This window comes from Athene cunicularia (genome assembly GCF_003259725.1).
Source record: "Athene cunicularia isolate RWA chromosome 6 unlocalized genomic scaffold, athCun1 chr6_part2, whole genome shotgun sequence".
In the NCBI taxonomy this organism is placed as follows: Eukaryota; Metazoa; Chordata; class Aves; order Strigiformes; family Strigidae; genus Athene; species Athene cunicularia.
This window is the reverse complement of record NW_020799106.1, coordinates 7,366,656-7,383,390: the sequence shown is the minus strand read 5'-3', so window position 1 is coordinate 7,383,390 and position 16,735 is coordinate 7,366,656.

The window sequence follows — 16,735 nt, the reverse complement described above, 5'->3', positions numbered from 1 at the left end:
GCTGAGAGTCAGCCCCAGCTACTGAGGGGGACTTTTTTTTCCCCTGCACAGGGAGCCCTGTGGCCTTTTTCCACCCAGAGGCTGTACTGATGCTGTATTCCCATGCTCACCCTCCCTCCCATCACATCTTCCCCCACTCCGACCGTCTGTTCTGCAGCAGATGCCCCCGCACCTTTGGAGGCACTGGATGCTGGATGTTTTAGGAGCTGCGCAGAGCTGGCAGGCTCCAAGTCCATCAGCAAATCCCCATCCTGGTCAAATACAGCTATTGGCAACAAGCTGGAGCTGCTGGAAGTTGTTGGCACCTCTGATGGTGGGACTGGTCTCAGCTCCTGGTGCTGACCCCATCCTCAGGAAGTGATGCTATTCTCCTGAAGCAAAGGCTGCCTGCTGAGGAACAAAACCATACAGGAGAAGCAACTGATAAACCTAGGTGTGGATTAAAAACATTTTAAAAGCTATTTATTTACTTAGTAAGTGGGTGTAGTGACCACATGTTGAAGTTCTTTTGCTAGGCAAATGTCTCCTCTGGGTTAGGTGTGCATGGCAAAGTCTTTTCCAGAGCCCCTATAGCTGGAGATTTTCTCTAAAGTTTCTTAAGATCCTCATTTTTTCATGCTTCTGGAACCAGGTGACTGAGAAGTTTTCTAGTCCTTATTCTAGCACAGAGAAATCTGTTCTAATGGGTTTGGAAATGGGAGAAGCATATAGAGAGAAAACCAAATTTTTATTTATTTATTCTAAATCTTACGGGTTTGAAAATTGGCCATAGTGGAAGCCTTTCTTTTCAAAAGGCATGTAGTTCCACATTAATGCTGTCCATGGAGGGCTATGGCATGAAGGGAGAACTGCTTGCTCTGGGCTTCCAAGCTGTGGACTGAATAAAGTCCCTTTCTCTACCCCCCTGAACTCACTTTAGTGTTTTTTCTCCAGCTTGGGAAATAAAGAAGATAAGTCTGTAGCTTAAAGATAAATATTTAGGTCTCTTAGCAGAATCAGTTCCTGCTGGTGTCCTGGCAAGTGCAGCTTGGAGGGTGTTTGTATCTGCTGGAGAAGAGCAGATTTGTCTTTCCCTCTGGAAGGAAACCTCTGATTTTCAGAGGAAATTATTCTTATCTGGTGCAAAACTGGGAGAACTTTGATTTATCCATGGAAATACCTTGTTTTAGCAAAGAAAAAAAATCTAAAACCTTTTTTTTTCTCCTTCCCCCTCCCCTGCCTCCAATTTGTAATAGCACAGCAGATTTGCCAGTTGCTCCAGTGTCTTCCAGCTGCCCGTGGGACTCCTTAGAAGGAAAAGCCATGCTCCCTACGTTATGGTGTAGCCCTGTGAATGCCCGTGTACCTTGGTTTAGGAGCAGATGCCTGCAGCTTTCCCCTCTTCTATGGCAGAGTTGTACCCTGTGTGGCAGGAGCATCGTGGACCAGGCATCTGGGTTGCCTGGTCCCTTGCCAGGTGAGTTGGCAGGAAACTGCGCATCACTCCTTTAAATCCTCCATGGGCTTTGATGGACGTTTGCTGCTCAAAACATTTTGGTTCTGTTTAATTGTCAGGTTTTATGAACAGCCGCTTGGGCAGGAGGTTACCACCTCCCACTAGGGAATTCCCAAGGCTGGCAGAAGCTGTAGGGGATGTTTGGGAACAATCTCTTGAGCTTTTCTGTCCTGAATTTTATATTTGGAGCAAATATTTCCACCTGGGCTGAATGTTAAAAGGATCACCACTTGCCTATCATCACCTAATGGTAAAACCTGGCTCTCCCCACTCTCCACCTCGGGTAGATGAAGCCATGTTAAAAGCAGCCCCTTCCTTTTGTCCAGCAGTGCATGAAAACAAAAACCTGCTGGGGAACTGAAGCTGAAAGTCACCTCTCTGGACAGATTCAGAGCTTCCAGAGAGAATCCCAGTTCCCATCCAAAACTAATAGAGAGAAAATTTCCCTAGGAAATATTGGTATGGGCCAGAGAGTATTAAACTGGAACTTTACGCCAATTAATAGCCATATAATTACAACCCATCTCCTCCTCCTTGCTGCTGACTTCCCTATGTAATTTTCTTTTAATTTTTGCTTAATAGGCACGCATGAAAGATTAGTTACTCGGCACACTGCTTGCATTTGATATGTAGTAGGCTCAATGGTAAGGAAGACTTAGACGTGCTTCATCTGTCTTGGGCCAGTCCAAGCTACAGGAGAGTGACACAGACTGCCAGAGCAAGGAGTGTGCTGGAGGGACTGCTGCTGCTTCTCAGTTCTTCAGGGGATGAAGAAGCTTAAGGAAAACGGAGGCTAAAAAAATGTCAAGGTTGGGCAGGAAAGGCAAAATGATGCGTAGTGGTGATTGCTGGCTTGCAACAGGACCATGGCTTTTCCTTGCTCTTCCCTCAACACCTTACTCTGCTCTGGTATGGGTCTGTTGTAGCAGCCAACACCCTTCATTCTCACTCGTTTTCCCATGGGAAAATGCAAAGATGACATCTTCTCCATCACCCAGAAGAGTCCCTTTCTCCCTTGCAGAGGGAAGAGACCTTCCATGGCAGGCCTTGTGTAAAAGGCAGAGAAACTTCCCCCAGCCAAGCTCTGCTATACCAATTCTGAAGATGGAAAAAAAAAAAAAAAAAAAAAAATTGGAGACTTTCACGAGCATTAAATTAAAACAGAGTGCAGGGTCTGTTTTGGTTCGCGGGCATGAACATCGTATCAACTCTCCACTCTGCCTGCTGTCTGATAACAGCGGTACCCACTGGCTAGGCTCAGCCTGTGGTATGATATGCAAAAAAGAAGGAAAGAAATAAAAAGCAGCAGCCTCATGTATCCTGGTAAACGTAATTTCAGGTGTCTCAGCCTCTCTCGTTACTCCTGTTCCCTGGCTCCCAGGTAATTAATTCTGCAGAAGGAAAAACCCAAATGTCTGATTGAGTTGCATACCCTGGAAGTGGCAGGCTGTGGGAGCTGCTCGAGCTGCATGCTTAGCAAGCTCACCTGTATTTCCCGATGGGCCCCGCTCAGGGAACAGAGTGATTTGACCCAGAGGGGGTGACAGTGCTCAACTGGAGACCCAGGGCAAGGCTGCAGAGGTTCACGGGGGACTGAGGAAAGGTGAGAGCCCCTTTTGGGGACATCCCATGAGAACGGGTGGAAATGGAACTGTGTGGATGGTGTCCTCCCATTAACTATTCCTGCACAGGACAACGAGGTTTGTCTTGTGCTCAGCTCCTTGAAGATGCAGGTCCCAAAGCCCAGTGTGAGCCATAACATGCAGGTTTGGTGCAGCCCCTTTTCCTGCCTCCCGCTGCAGCCTGCTGCTTGGCAGGGTTTGACGCCTCGCTGGGTTTGCACACAAACCACCTGAAGAAGCTTCTTCTCAGCCACGGCACTTTGCAGAGCCTCTCCCTGATGCACTTGTGAGGTAATTAGATAACTGCCGCCAACAAATATGTGCATTTAATAAGTATGCTAATTGGTATTGACCAACATGTGGCAGGCACTTTGTCACATGCCAATTAGAAGTGCTTAAGAACTGCTCAAGATATGAGACACCAGTGATTAGACCTCAGGGTGGGGATCCAATGAGATACCAGCTGCTAACCCGGCCATGCCGGCACCTCGTGCTTGGCAGAGAGGGAGAGCAGGGATGGGGCAAGCACAGGGGTGTTCAAGGTCCTATAAGCATTCAGAGGCAGGCCTGCGATGGATTGATTTGATTGCTAACAATCATGCATGGTGGTTTTATTCGTAGCCCTGGGGGTGGGATAAAACAGTTGGATTAAAGGGACCTGGGTGTGTAAGGCAGGGCTGGGGCAGACCAAATGGGCTCGTGTCAAATGGGACTCAGCGGAGAGTCCTTTGAGTTCAGCCTGCTTGCTCTGAGCACAGAAGAGAGGGGTAAGTGGTCAGCCACGGCTGCTGTCCTTTCCCTGGGATGCCCTGTGCTTGCCCATGCTCCTACTGCAGCCCAGTTTCACCCAGTGTATTCAAAACATGAGTGTTACCTCTCCCTTCCCTCATGCACTACAAAAGACTCTCCTTTCCCTATTTTTTTTTTCCTATCATGTTCCCAGGAAACCTTCTCTAACTAGCTCTCTTCCCCAGGTATAGATTACAGAGGGCACATGCTGCTGGATAACCAGGCAGAGAAGCCACAAAACCCCTTTCCCACCCTAGCAGCAGGCACTGACTGGGTGCTGTCTGGTCAGTAACTCCAGCGGTCTCGCTCAGACCCATGGGCACTGCCAGCTAAAATTTCAGCCCAAACCAATATCATGGTAGGGTGGTTCACCCATGCAAAACTACAGGTGTGTATCTCAGCTAGATGCCTTCTGCATGACTAGCATGGGGAGGAGGTCCTGAGACGCTCACGGGTGGTACCCCCTCAGTGCTGGCGTTGCCCAACCCTACTGCTTGGTCAGAACTGCTCCCCAGGGCGCCTTGCTGCTCTGCTGCCACCCACATCTGCAGGTGTTTAGCTATGGGGTGTCCACCACCCCACCATGAGCCCTGCTCCCACATGAGTTGCTTCCCACTCTGCCTGCAGCAGCCTCCCCACAGTGGCTCGGATGCTCTCATTCGCCTAGATTGGTTTATTTATTGCCACCATTAATTAATTTTGTTTGGGTAGGAAGGACAAGTCCCCTGAGACTGTCTGTGCACTGGAGACCGTTACTGCATTGGTGTCTGAAAGCTTCAGTGCACAAAACCCCCTTGCTGCTGTCAGCCTGGCACAATTAATTAACCGGTACCATTCAGAAGCCGCAGTCCAGCGTGTCTCTATTGTATAACGAGATTGGTCCTGGGACATCTTTACTTAACACCCTTCTTGTGGGGTAAAAGGGGCTTGGCTACTGCTAGGATCCCAAAGCTACATCAAATATACTATCTTTTCCGAAGAAGGGGTCCAGGCATTGCACGGAAAGGTCACCCATCTCTCCTGGTGGCACTTATGGGCTCCTAACTCCCTCCTGACTGAGGACCCCAAGGTGGGAGCTACTGCTCCCATCTTCTACTGCACGATGGCTCCTGGGGCTGTAAGCTTAGCTGAAAAGCCACAGATAAGGCTCCCTCTTGACTTGGACTAAATTCAGCCTCTGCATCCTTTTTGTAACAGCAGAAGGGAACAGCCCTCACTTTCTCCAGGCTGTGCCACTATCTCGGCACGCGTAGCTGGTCCTGAGCACAGCAGCAAGCAAAAAGAAGCAGGAGGTGGTTGGGTTTATACGCTATCAGGAGCACATTTCTCAGTAATACAGTGACCTAATCTCACTCTTATTGATTTTGAGCTATATATATATACACACATACACGTGGGGAGAGATGTGCGCTGCTGAAAATACAAAATCCTGAACTCTGGGAAGGGCAAAAATTGTTTCCTTCAAACTTGTATTCATGCCCAGGGAAATGAAGGAGCACGCAGATGGGCTGACCCAGGTCCTGGTGGGTGTATGAAATGGGTCTCTGTCCACAGCCCCGGCAGCACTGTGGGAGCACATGTTGTATTTAAGTAGCTGTGCCTTCCCAGTCCCAGGGTGGGAGGCATCTAGCTGCCCAAGAACATCACTTTCTGTTATTACTGCTTCCCTCCCTAGAATATGCAAAGTGGAAAGAGAAAAGCCCCAGCAAATTAGGCAGAGCATTTTATCTGACAAGCCAGCACTCTCCCAGATAATGGAACAAACAGAGTTTGTCTCATGGTCAGGGTGACACTTTGCCACAAAAGAAGAGCTGGGAGAAGTTAATTAAACTCTAAAGAAGCCATTTATTAGAAAAGGAAAGTAAGACATGGCTTTTCTTCAATACTGGAGAAAGCTTCATTATAGAGGGAAACCATTCTTTAGCAGTTAATAAACTATTTTCTACCACCTGGCTTTGAGGAATGGCTAATGGAGTGCCCATGGCTCATTTTAATTTGCAGTTTTGCAAGGTGTCCATGGCCCATTGGCTAAAATGGTTTAGAAAACAGCTGTCTGAAAACTAGGGAACTGGAGAGCTCGGCAGGTCAGGAACCAAAGGCAGGGCCTTCGGTACATAGTTTTCCATTTGCCCCGCATACACAACTGCCACGCCGTCCCTACCATGCTCCATTCCTGCTGGGGCATGCTGGTGGCACGCTCTGCCGCTGGGCAGAGAGGACCTTTGTCCATTCCTACAGCAAGAACCAGGAATCGCATGTGGACCTGGAGCCCTTGTTGGGCTGGCCGGATACCGGCTGGAGCACATCTGGAATGCTTATTGCAGATGTGCTGGCAGGGACAGCCTCTTCCTGCTGAGGGCTGATACTTTTAAAGATTTCATTGCCACTGGATATATTTTAAAACCAAAAAAAACCAACCAAACATGACTTTGGATGTCACAGAGCCAGACACTCAAACAGCAGCTATAAAGCCCCAGCTCCTCCGTGCTGAGAAACCATTTAAATCCGGAGTCTCTGTTTGCTCCCAGCTGCATTTGATTTACCCTGATATCTCTCTCCCTTTTGGGTAGGAAACTAAAACCCTCTTGTTTTCCTCAGGGTCTGAAAGCACCCACTTTCACAGAAGAGCTGGTAAATACCAGAGTTACAACTCCAGAGAAGAATTTACAAGCAGTGGAAAAGACTACTTATTTTAGAGAGGCTTTTTCTCATTTCAGCTTATGTTAGCTACACTAAAATTCCACAACCTTATTATCTATAAAGCTAGTATGCAAGGTGGTAGATGTGACTTTCCTACCTGCACCCTGCTCCCCTGTGGAGGATGCTGCCTTGAGGAGATGCTTATGCACTTGCTGATGATGTAGCATTGACATGCATTTCACTGTGCATCAGCCTGGCTGAATCTCCCTGAATTTGGGGAGTCCAAGTGGGTCTGGGGGAAAAAAAAATCAAATAACATTTGCTGGGAATGCTGAGTTAATACCAAAAAGATTAAAATACAGCCAACCTCCAAGAATGGGAAAAGGACCTTATGATACTTAGCGAGTGGGTAATAAAACGGCAGATGAAATTCAAGGCTGCTAAATGAAAAACAATGCACAGGGGAAAAATCATTCTAACTTTACACATACAGTGATGGGTTCTGAACTGGCTATTACTGCTCAGGAAGGAGATCTGAGAGTTATGCTAGAAATATCTATCAAAATGACAATTCATGCTCCATAGTAGTCCAAAAAACAAATATAATGATAGGAATCACAGGGAGGTAAAAGAGTGGAATGGGGAATGTTACTATGCTGTTTAATGAGTGTTTGGTATATCCCACCTTGAGTAATTTCTGAGAAGCTCTAGTTTTCACATCACAAAAAATTGATGAGAAGAAGCCTAGAAAATTATCCACTGAAGGCAAGGATTGGAAAAGGCAGGGCCAGATATGAAATCATTTGTATCACGGAGCTGAAGAATTAATCAGCAATGACATTCAGTTGAAGAAATACTTGGTATCAGGAGTAGGAAACATCTAGAGAAGTTCCGAGGGACAAACTGTTTACCCAGCACCCGGTTAAAAAGTAGAACTCGCTGCCATGGGAAGTTATAGATGCTGAAAGATTACATAGACTCAAAAAGTGGTTAGATATTTTCACAGAAAAAACACGTGATGATGTGTGTGATTAAATGGTTGTTTCTCCCCATCCTGTTGCAGAGTGGCTGCATGGTTTGACAAACAAAAGGAGCTTTGCTGGTGGCTTGCTAGGACCTGCCCTGTGCCGCTGGCAGGAGCCAATGGGCTCATCCAGCTGGTGGCTTCGGTTTTCTGCCTTTTCCACCTCCACCCTGACCTGCTGAGCTCATTTCGGAGGCTTCTGAGCAGACTGGCGCGCTCCCAAATGACATCTCTGAAATGGCTTCACTTGGCCAAGCATGGAATTCAATTCAATTATTATTTTTAATGTATTTTAAAAGAGTGCTGAAGGCATTAGTGGTGTTTTCCCTCTGTTGCAAGTAGATCAGGGGCAATCCCTGGCTACCTGCCCTCTTCCCACAGGGTAGGTGGGATCTGGGTCTCCTTCCCTGCCGCAGAGCAGGGACAAGCAGAGCCTAGGCAGGCTCTCACAGACACAATAGTCCTCTGACCTGGGAGGCAACGCTTCATTCCTCGGCTGAGTCCGGCTGCCGGAAATAATCTGCTCGATGGTCCACTTTATGGCCAGGCAGACAGGCTGAAATTCACGGCCACCACTTACCAAAGAATAATGAAACATTTCCTGAGACAGCAATAAATATCTTCTGCCATGACAACACTTACCAGTGTCTCTTCGATCTAGGAAAATGTTTTAAAACTCAGCAAAGTGGAATTTTTTTAATGCCTCTCTGCTTGCTGGTTGCAGTTGCCCTGGCTGCTCCCAGTCGGGGTGGGGAGCAGCGTGATGTACTTTGTGGCTCCCTGGGGAGCTCCAGCTCTGGCCCAAAAGTGGGTGCTGGGGGTAAGCTCCTTTCTGGGCTGGCCCTCTGGGCCAGGTAGCTGTGCACCATCCTCCTGTTCCCATCTGGGCCCTTCATCAAAGGCCCCTGATGCTGATTAAAACAACATGAACAGTAGCTTATTGGTTACAAGGGATCAATAACCCCTGGCTTGTATTCTTCAGGCGAAGTCTGAGTAACGTGGAGCAGGGGGGAGATCCAAATAGTCATTGCAGATTGATAGCTCTCCCCATGTCAGCATGCAGTGGGTCAGTGGGTGAGGGTCATTTATCAATGCCACCCTCTCCCTCCCTCCCTCCTCCCTCCTCAGCATCGCCCTGCACCATCCTCAGTGGCTGCAATTCATCCGTCCCCGTGATGCAGAGCAAAGCAGCGCCTGCTTGCTCACCTCCGCTCCTACCTGCCCTACCTGCTCCAAACGGCATCACATCCAATTAGCAGTGCTTAATGAAAAACAAGTGAGCCGGAGAGATGCACACGTATGTTTATGTGGCTGCCCAGGTGTTGAGGAAGTGAAGTTACATTTGAAAGACGTCCTTGAGTCGGGAGGATGACCAAGAGGAAAACTCCTTCTCCCCAGGCTGATGGAAAAGGAGACGTTTGCAGCCACTGTCCCCTACCAAAGGGCTTCGTTTTGCTCCAGAGCAGCTATTTCCCACCGTGAGGAGAAGCTGACAGTGCAGTTCATGCCAGTGTCTGCTGGAAATATGCTGCATGCTCAACACAGCCGTCTTGGCTCCTTCCCCCCAGGACAGTTTTCTAGCAGTGGGGGTGCACAGCATGGCTTCTTGGTGTCAGGCTGATGCAGATTGCAAATAAAAGCCACCAACTAGCAAAATTTATCTCCAAGGGCCTCCGAGCCGTAACATGAGGCTCAGGGGAGCCCAGCCAAATGTGGTCAAGTCCTCTTTAGGCAGCAGCAGGGCTGGCTATAGTGGATACAAGCCAGTCTGCACTAGTTTCCCCAAACGGGCTGGGCTCCCTCCAGTCCACAAAGACAGAATTGCCAGGGCCAGGAGAAAGCTTCATTAGCACCCACCATGCTGGGAACTCATCCTGCCTCTCCCCATGCTGAAGATAACCAGCATGGATCCAAGGCACGGTGGCTACACCTGATGCTCCCCTGCACAGGGCAAGGGTGAAACCAGGAGGAGATGGGGATGCACCAGTCTGGGTTTTGTCACCTCTGTGCTGGATGAGACCTTAAGCACAGCTGTCTCAGGAAGAAATGCTCTTAGCAGCCCTGGACACAGAGAGAAAAGGAGGTGTTTGGTAGCAGAAGAAAAGCTGATGGTGGAAAAAGCACGGGGAAGTGATAGATTTTTAAAACCCAGCCAGTGAATCAGTCTCATTTCTGTGGTCACTTGAAACGGATCAGCAGAAATAAAGAGCATTTAAGCCTACAGTGCGTTGGGGAAGCCTGAGCAGTAAAATGAAGCCAGCAGCGTGATGACGTGTTTGTGAGCCTGTCGGGGTGCAGCCTGTGACCATGCCTTGGCCAGGAGATGCGTCAGAGGTCTGCTCCATGGCGTGTCTGGCACACAGCAGAGCTGCGCTATGCACCGTGCATTGATGCCCAGCAGAGCAGGCACCCTCCCAGCACAACCTGGACCTTAATGTTTCAGTCCCCCACATCTTTCTGCCTTCCTTAGAGACCATAGCAACACAAGAAGAGGGGTGGGAGCAATGGGGAAGAGTGGAGGGAGACATCAGATGGCAGCAACCCACTGAGAAGATTGACTTAATGGGATCAGCCCTCATTTTGTTCTTATCAGCACCTTGGGAGTGCAGCTTCTCTAATTAATTCCTTTGGTCTCTAAAGGATGCAGCTGAGGCCTGTGTTCCATCAGTGGCTATTTGCACTGGTGCTTGTGGGTCAGGACAGGCAGGGAAGCATGGAGATCCCTACACAGTCAGTCAGTGCCAGGAATTTCTCTACAAACCTCTTTGCAAGCAGTCTGGCCCTTCTCTGGAGGAGAAAAAGGGCTCAGTGGGTTTTAATAACTCAGGAGTAAGGACTTTTCTTCCTGACGTTTTTAGGGTTTGTTTGTTTGTTTGTTTTGCAATGCATTTATGATGTTATCACTTTCAAGTTACAGGGGGGTAGGAATGACTATTTCCAGAAGAGCTCTTCTTAATCTGCTTGAGAAAGTGTGACCTATTCCATGAGGCACTAACATCTTCCAACATTGGTGTGTATTTTGAATGTGTTCAATTATAATTTAGAACTTTCTTGCTGGCAGCATAAACACCCGGTGTGTTGAAATCCAGCCAAGCCTGGGTCTACCTGCTGTCATGTGGCCACCAATACACTAGCTCAGGGGGAAAAGTGTTTCCGTCAGTCTCCATCAGCAGTTCATTTTTAATGTGAAGTGGGAAGAAAGGAAGAGCTCAATTCATGCTCTTGGTATCACTCAGCATTTTATATGCCTTTGGTAAAGTTGTGATTATTATCAAGGCTATCGAAATCTCCAGAGTCTGAAAATCAAGGTGAAAGCTTGCTTTCATGGATTATTTCCAGTCACTTTTCTTCTGGCTATGCTAAAAATAACACAGGAATAGCTTTCTTCGAGCTTTCCTATTCCCTCCTGGCTGGAACGGAGAAGGTCAGGAGGATGAAAGTGAAAAAAGTGGGGGGGGAAGGAGTCACGGCAAACTCTTCACATGTACGTGTTTGGATGAGATTGCTTGCTGGTTTGTTTGGGGTTTTTTCTTTGATCTAAACCTGATTAACTTTCTTTCTGCGTTTCTTCCCTTTAGCCCATGCAATGCTGAAGGCTGCGTGTTTCAGTCCTTCTGAAGCAGAAAACTTGCCATTTTTAACCATTTCCTTTTGAAAGTTCATTAGAAACATCCCCAGATCTAAAGGTTGGTTTGACAATATTGCCCTCATTGCTGTATGACCTTTATCCAAGCCCTTGTAATGATGCTGCGTTGCATATGTTGTGTTAGCTCACCTGCTCTCCCTTCCAATGGCTATGGGTTTTGCTAAGTACTAGGTTGGTCCCTAAATCTGCTGAATCTTTTTAGTCTGAAGTATTTCCACATGATCTAACAGGAGATAATGGTACCACGGGAAATAACCAAGGTGTTATCTCAAGGTGCACGTCCAGGAGAGGAGAACTCCTTTAGGCCACTCAGAAATGGCAGAATAATAGTTTCTCCCCAGAAAAGGGAAAAATAAGAAGCCTGCTGCTAACCACAAGTGGGAAGGCATTGCAGCTGAAACATTTTCCTATGGGAGAGATTTCAGTTCGTTACAGAACTACTTCAGTGAGCTGTAAGTTTCTGAATTGGGATATTCATTGAGATTCAGATATTTTTCAAGCAAGGAGATAATGTGATGTTTTCTTCAGCTGTTCATTAGTGGCGTAAAAAAACAATAGATCATCAGGTATCCTCTCCCATCCATAAGCTCATGCTGCTTTTAATATCCTTTCTTAAAAAAGGAAGACGAACAGTCCAGTGTTACTCATAAGAGAAGGCACCTTTACAAGACAGGTGTTTGTTCTTGACCCTGGCCACCATAAAAGCTCCACTCAAATTCTCTTTATTCCTTCCTACCCACTTCAGGGACAGGTCACCTCTCTACAAAGAGGTAAGGTGAAGGGTCCTCCTCCTGGGAGGGAACTTTGCTCACAGCTAGGGGTCAGCCTCTGATGGACTTCCTCCTGCCCACAGGAGCAAAGGAACAAGTGTTTCCTCAGCCGTGGATTTTCCAGTCATTCCCTTTTCACCGTTTCCTGGCTCACAGTAGTCTCTTCCCCTTATAAATTGATATTCTAATCCAAGCCTAAAAAGCTGCCTTTCCTACCCATCCCTGCTGCCCTTCACACTGGGTGCCAGCTGCAGTAGGAGATCACACTGTAACATAACCAGTGCAGGAATTTCTGCTGTGGCTTGGCTAATGAGAGCCTAATTCTGTCACCTGAATGTGCCTCAGGTTAATTAGAAGTGGAAATGGCCTTTTATTTTCAGCTGAAACGTGTTCCCTGTAGTTTTGCTGCTTGTCCTGATCTGACACAGCAGTGCTGCAAGCAGGACCAAGCGGTCTGCAGGAGCTTGCATGGGGTCCTAACCTTCTTTCTCCCCAGTGTCTGCTTCTGGGCTGCTCCAAAGAGCCGAGCTGGCTCTTCACAGAGAGGAGATGCCCCCACAATGAATCTGTGGTAGGTTGGCCCCTGTGGAGCCAAGAGAGCTCTGCTGGTCCCATGGGGAGGAGGTCATAGGGGCTTCCTGGGGTAGGTGGCACTAGCAAATTCCACTAGCTTCTTTGATCATGGGTTATTGCTATTATTGTGCGACCCCCCTGATGCCTAGACAAGCACAGTGTTGCTGACATAAGTTGTCCCAGCCTTTTCAAGACGGGCTTCTCAGAAACACCTCCCAGGATGTGAGGGGTGGGAGGATAACCTTGGAAAATCAGTAGGGGAGGCATGCTTTTTTCCAAGGCTTGTGATGCAGACCCTAACTCAGTCAGGGCTTGCTGGACGAGGTGCTACAGTCTATTTCCAGCTTTCCAACTTGGGTAAAGCCAGACTTTCTGCGCTCTTCTTGCACTAAATGGTAATATGGTGTAAATATGTGCAAGGATCAGGCTCTGCTTAGGTTTTGAAGCAGCACCTGCAGAGATCAGATGTGTAAGACAAGAGGGTCACTGAGGATGACAAAGATGGTCCCAAAGGGGGACTAGAAAAGAGCTGCAGCTAAACCTTCAGGGTCCTGAGACAGCACCAGAACATAGCCCAGCACTGTGTCAGAGCATCCCAAGGCAACCTGGGGTATCAGGTGGGATGTCCAGGGACTAGCAGCCACCTGAGGGACCGGCTGAGGCAACGCCAGGTGCCAGGCATGGTTGCAAAGACAACAACCAGACAGGAAAGCTCTGGGGCTCTTTCAGCAGTCTCCCCCTGTGTCACTTAAGAAATTATATAATAATGTATTTATTGAAATTCACTGTGTTATTCACACGCTGGAAGTAGCAGATGCACAGCAGCTCAGGTAGACTTTAAAAAAAAAAAAAGCAACATGTGGAAGTGTTTGCAAAATTTCTGCTGAAAGGAGGAAATATATATTTATATATATATAGTTCATCAGCTCTGACAAAACTGTGGTCCCCCTTGCTTCTCCAAAGAGTGGGGGAAGAAGATCCACAGCACACCTGGCAGGTAACGTAAAGGTTATGCAGCACTGTATTTTGGGGGGCAAAACATTGTCATTGTGAAGAGTTAAGCTGAAGCTGGGACCGTACAACATGTTCCCAAAGATGAGAGACAGACAGGCACTTACAGGAGACACAGACATTAGCAGAGCAGGGGGATGGACTGCTTGGCCCCCCGTTCCTTGGTAACTAAGTACCACTTATCTATAGAAGTGTATTATGGGCAGAAGTTGATGTCTGTGCCTCTTCCCCACGGCGGGACTAGTGACTGTGGAGACCCACACAAGCCTTCGAGTGCAGTTTAGATCAGCATTGATCAGATTTTCTCTAGCTGCTCCTCTCACCGCTTCTGCCAGCAGGGCTTTGCTTTTGTTTCCCAGTCATGTGACAGGGCTCTTTTTGCTTCCCAGTTTCTTTGGGTGGGTTTGCAATGATGGAGAAGCTTGGGCTGTATAAGGAGGTCAGAAGCAATCTTGTGATACAGTGATCTACCTCATTCTTTGTTCAGGAAACATTATCTTCCAAACAATTTTTGATGTCATTCTAGGGTGCAGAAGAGTTCTTTTATATTTACTCATTTTATTCTTGTCTCCTGAGTGACATGTTGGTAGGCATACGATGAACCTTGGCCCCAAACCAGATGCACATGCTTACATCTCAAGTATATAAAGCAATCCACAGGCGTTGATAGGATTGCTAAAGGCTTGGCGTTAACAATGGCCTTAAGTGGGTGTTGAGCCTGAGATCCTATTCATCGGGCAGAAATGGTCACTGAGCAGCTTGTGCAAGTCAACATTAGCCCATGGATCATCTCAAGTGGTCACTCCAGCTGTTTATTATTCCTTATTGGTAGCGTGTGACTGATCACCGAAATTACCCTCTGTTGCTTCTGCTCTCTGATTAGATTCCTGCAATTTTGGAAGAAGTGGGATAATAAATAACAAATCATGAGGAGTGAATAACAAGTGCCTCTGTTTGTGCCGAGTGGTCCTTCTTTGCATGCTGAAACGGGGATTTATCTGCTGTTGCTTTCCTCTGCCTCCTATTTTTTATTAGCGCAATGAGTTTAGGTGTGTTTTTCCTAGCAGCAGCTCGAGTCTTGCTGAAGCAAAGAGCTGTTTGCAGCCTGAATGTGCATTAGCCAGGGAAGCTGGCAGCATTTGGCCAACCCTGAATCTGCTGAAAAGCCTTTAAGAGAAAGGAAAAAAGGACAAATCAAGCTGTAGGGTAGGAACCTGGCCCTAATGCTTTTTATTCCTGCAGCTTTCTGCCACCAGTTAGAGAATCAAATACGATCAACCCGTTAAAAAAAAAGGAAATAAAGTCTGAGTTTACTTGATGTTGTTGCTTTCTTCAGCTGTGTTTTTCTCCCAGTGCACATGGGTTGCAGCTGCTGACATAGTGTTGGCCGTGTCAGCAAAGGTTAGGAATATTTTATTATTTTTTCATCTGGTGCTCTCTGCCTGCTGCTGTCAGCTGCTCGGACAGAGTTGCCTCCCTGCCATCACCCCAGTTTCAGTGTCCTTTGAAAGCCAGCAGTGTCACCTTTTCAAAAGGGAGCATAAAGCTAAAACTCTTCTACAGCTTTACTGGAATGCTGTGGAAAAGTGGCAGTAAAGTTGACTAGGCAGGGAGATAAATTGCCTTTCCTGCCCATCAAAAAAAAACCATTGCGGCCTTCACCTTGCTCCTATTTTTTCTTTTTTCATTATTTTCCCTAAGGACTTTTGTTTTTGAAATACTCTGTTGATTTTTTGATCTCCTCTACTTTTGAACAGGCCGCAAGGAAGGTCTTGTCAGCAATTTAATGGGGAGATAAAAGAAGAAGGAAAAGGGGATTGTTAACAGAGGGATAGTGCCTGACATCTGGAAGGGGCTAATACGTGATAAGACAGGAGGGTGGTAGGCATATCTGCTGTGCTTGATCTCTCGCCAAGGCAGGACGTGAACTCGGTGGCTTTAAAGCACGTCTGTGTGGATGGAGCCCGAGTTGCCCAAATCCCCAGCAATGCCTGCGGGTCAGCTATCTGGAGGCCTGGGGTCCCTGCTTGGCTGCTCGCTGAAAAGTCTTTTGGTTGACTTCAAAAGGATGTAAACTCAGATTATCTACCCTGTCTGTTTTGACTGGAGGAGATTAAAAAAATATATATTAAAAAAAAAGGAAGCTCCTGCTTCAAACCTGAGGCCTCAGAAGATGGAGGATTGTAGTAGGACAGGAAGATAGCAGCCAGGGGTTTGGGGGTGCTGATGTCTTTCCAGAACCTGCAGGTGGAGGTGGTTGGAGCAGGCATTAGGAAGAGCAATCACCAGCTTGTTAGTTATTGAGCTTCTTAATCATTTGGTTTATCTTGGTGCTTTTCCATTCCTCCAATGACTTTGAGCTGGAGTAGATGGTTTTCGGTAAAAATCAGGCAAATGAATAGGAGGATATGTTTAGGTTCTGGCTTGAGACTCCTCCGGGGCTTCAAACACCTTTCGGCTCCAGTGGAATTGAGAGCTAGTTGTTTAATAGATTGATCACATCCACAGTCCTGTCCCCAGCTGTGCATGGACCTGAGTGGCAGCTCCAAACCCAGGCTTGGTTTTGCTGCTTGGGCCCAATTTCTGTTTTCTGCCGGATGCTCTTTGCAAAGTTTTGCTCTGTGCTGGAGAAAAACATGATGACAAAAGCTCAGCGTTTGGGGAAGGACTTTTTCCCATGAGTGCATAAGTCTGTGCACAAGGAGAGGTTCCAGCAAAGAAATCGATGTTGAATACATACACCCTTCCTTTTTTGGTCCTTTGCTAGGAAACAAGGGACAGGTGGGGGTTTTTTAAGGGCAAAGAAGGCAGCAGTTAGCCATAGAAATAATTTTGGCTACTGCCTGCATCAGAGACAACTCTCCATAAGAGATGCTGGCTCAGATGCTTCTTCCTCTCCATCCACAGGTGAGAACAACTTCAAAACTTAAATCCAATATATAAAGGCAGAGAGGGAAGTGTTTAATTGTCCTAACTCTGCTGCAGGCTGATAAGCTCGCATTGATTTTCTGTAGCGAAGTCTCCAGAGTGTGCATGTTGGTGCGTGTGCATGTACCTGCGTGAATGTTTCTTGCTCCTTGGGTATTTCTAATCTCCTGTTGCATGGCAAGAGCTTGATGCTTCCTCCAGAAAATGGCCATTTACAGCACAAGCTTTCCCCCCCCC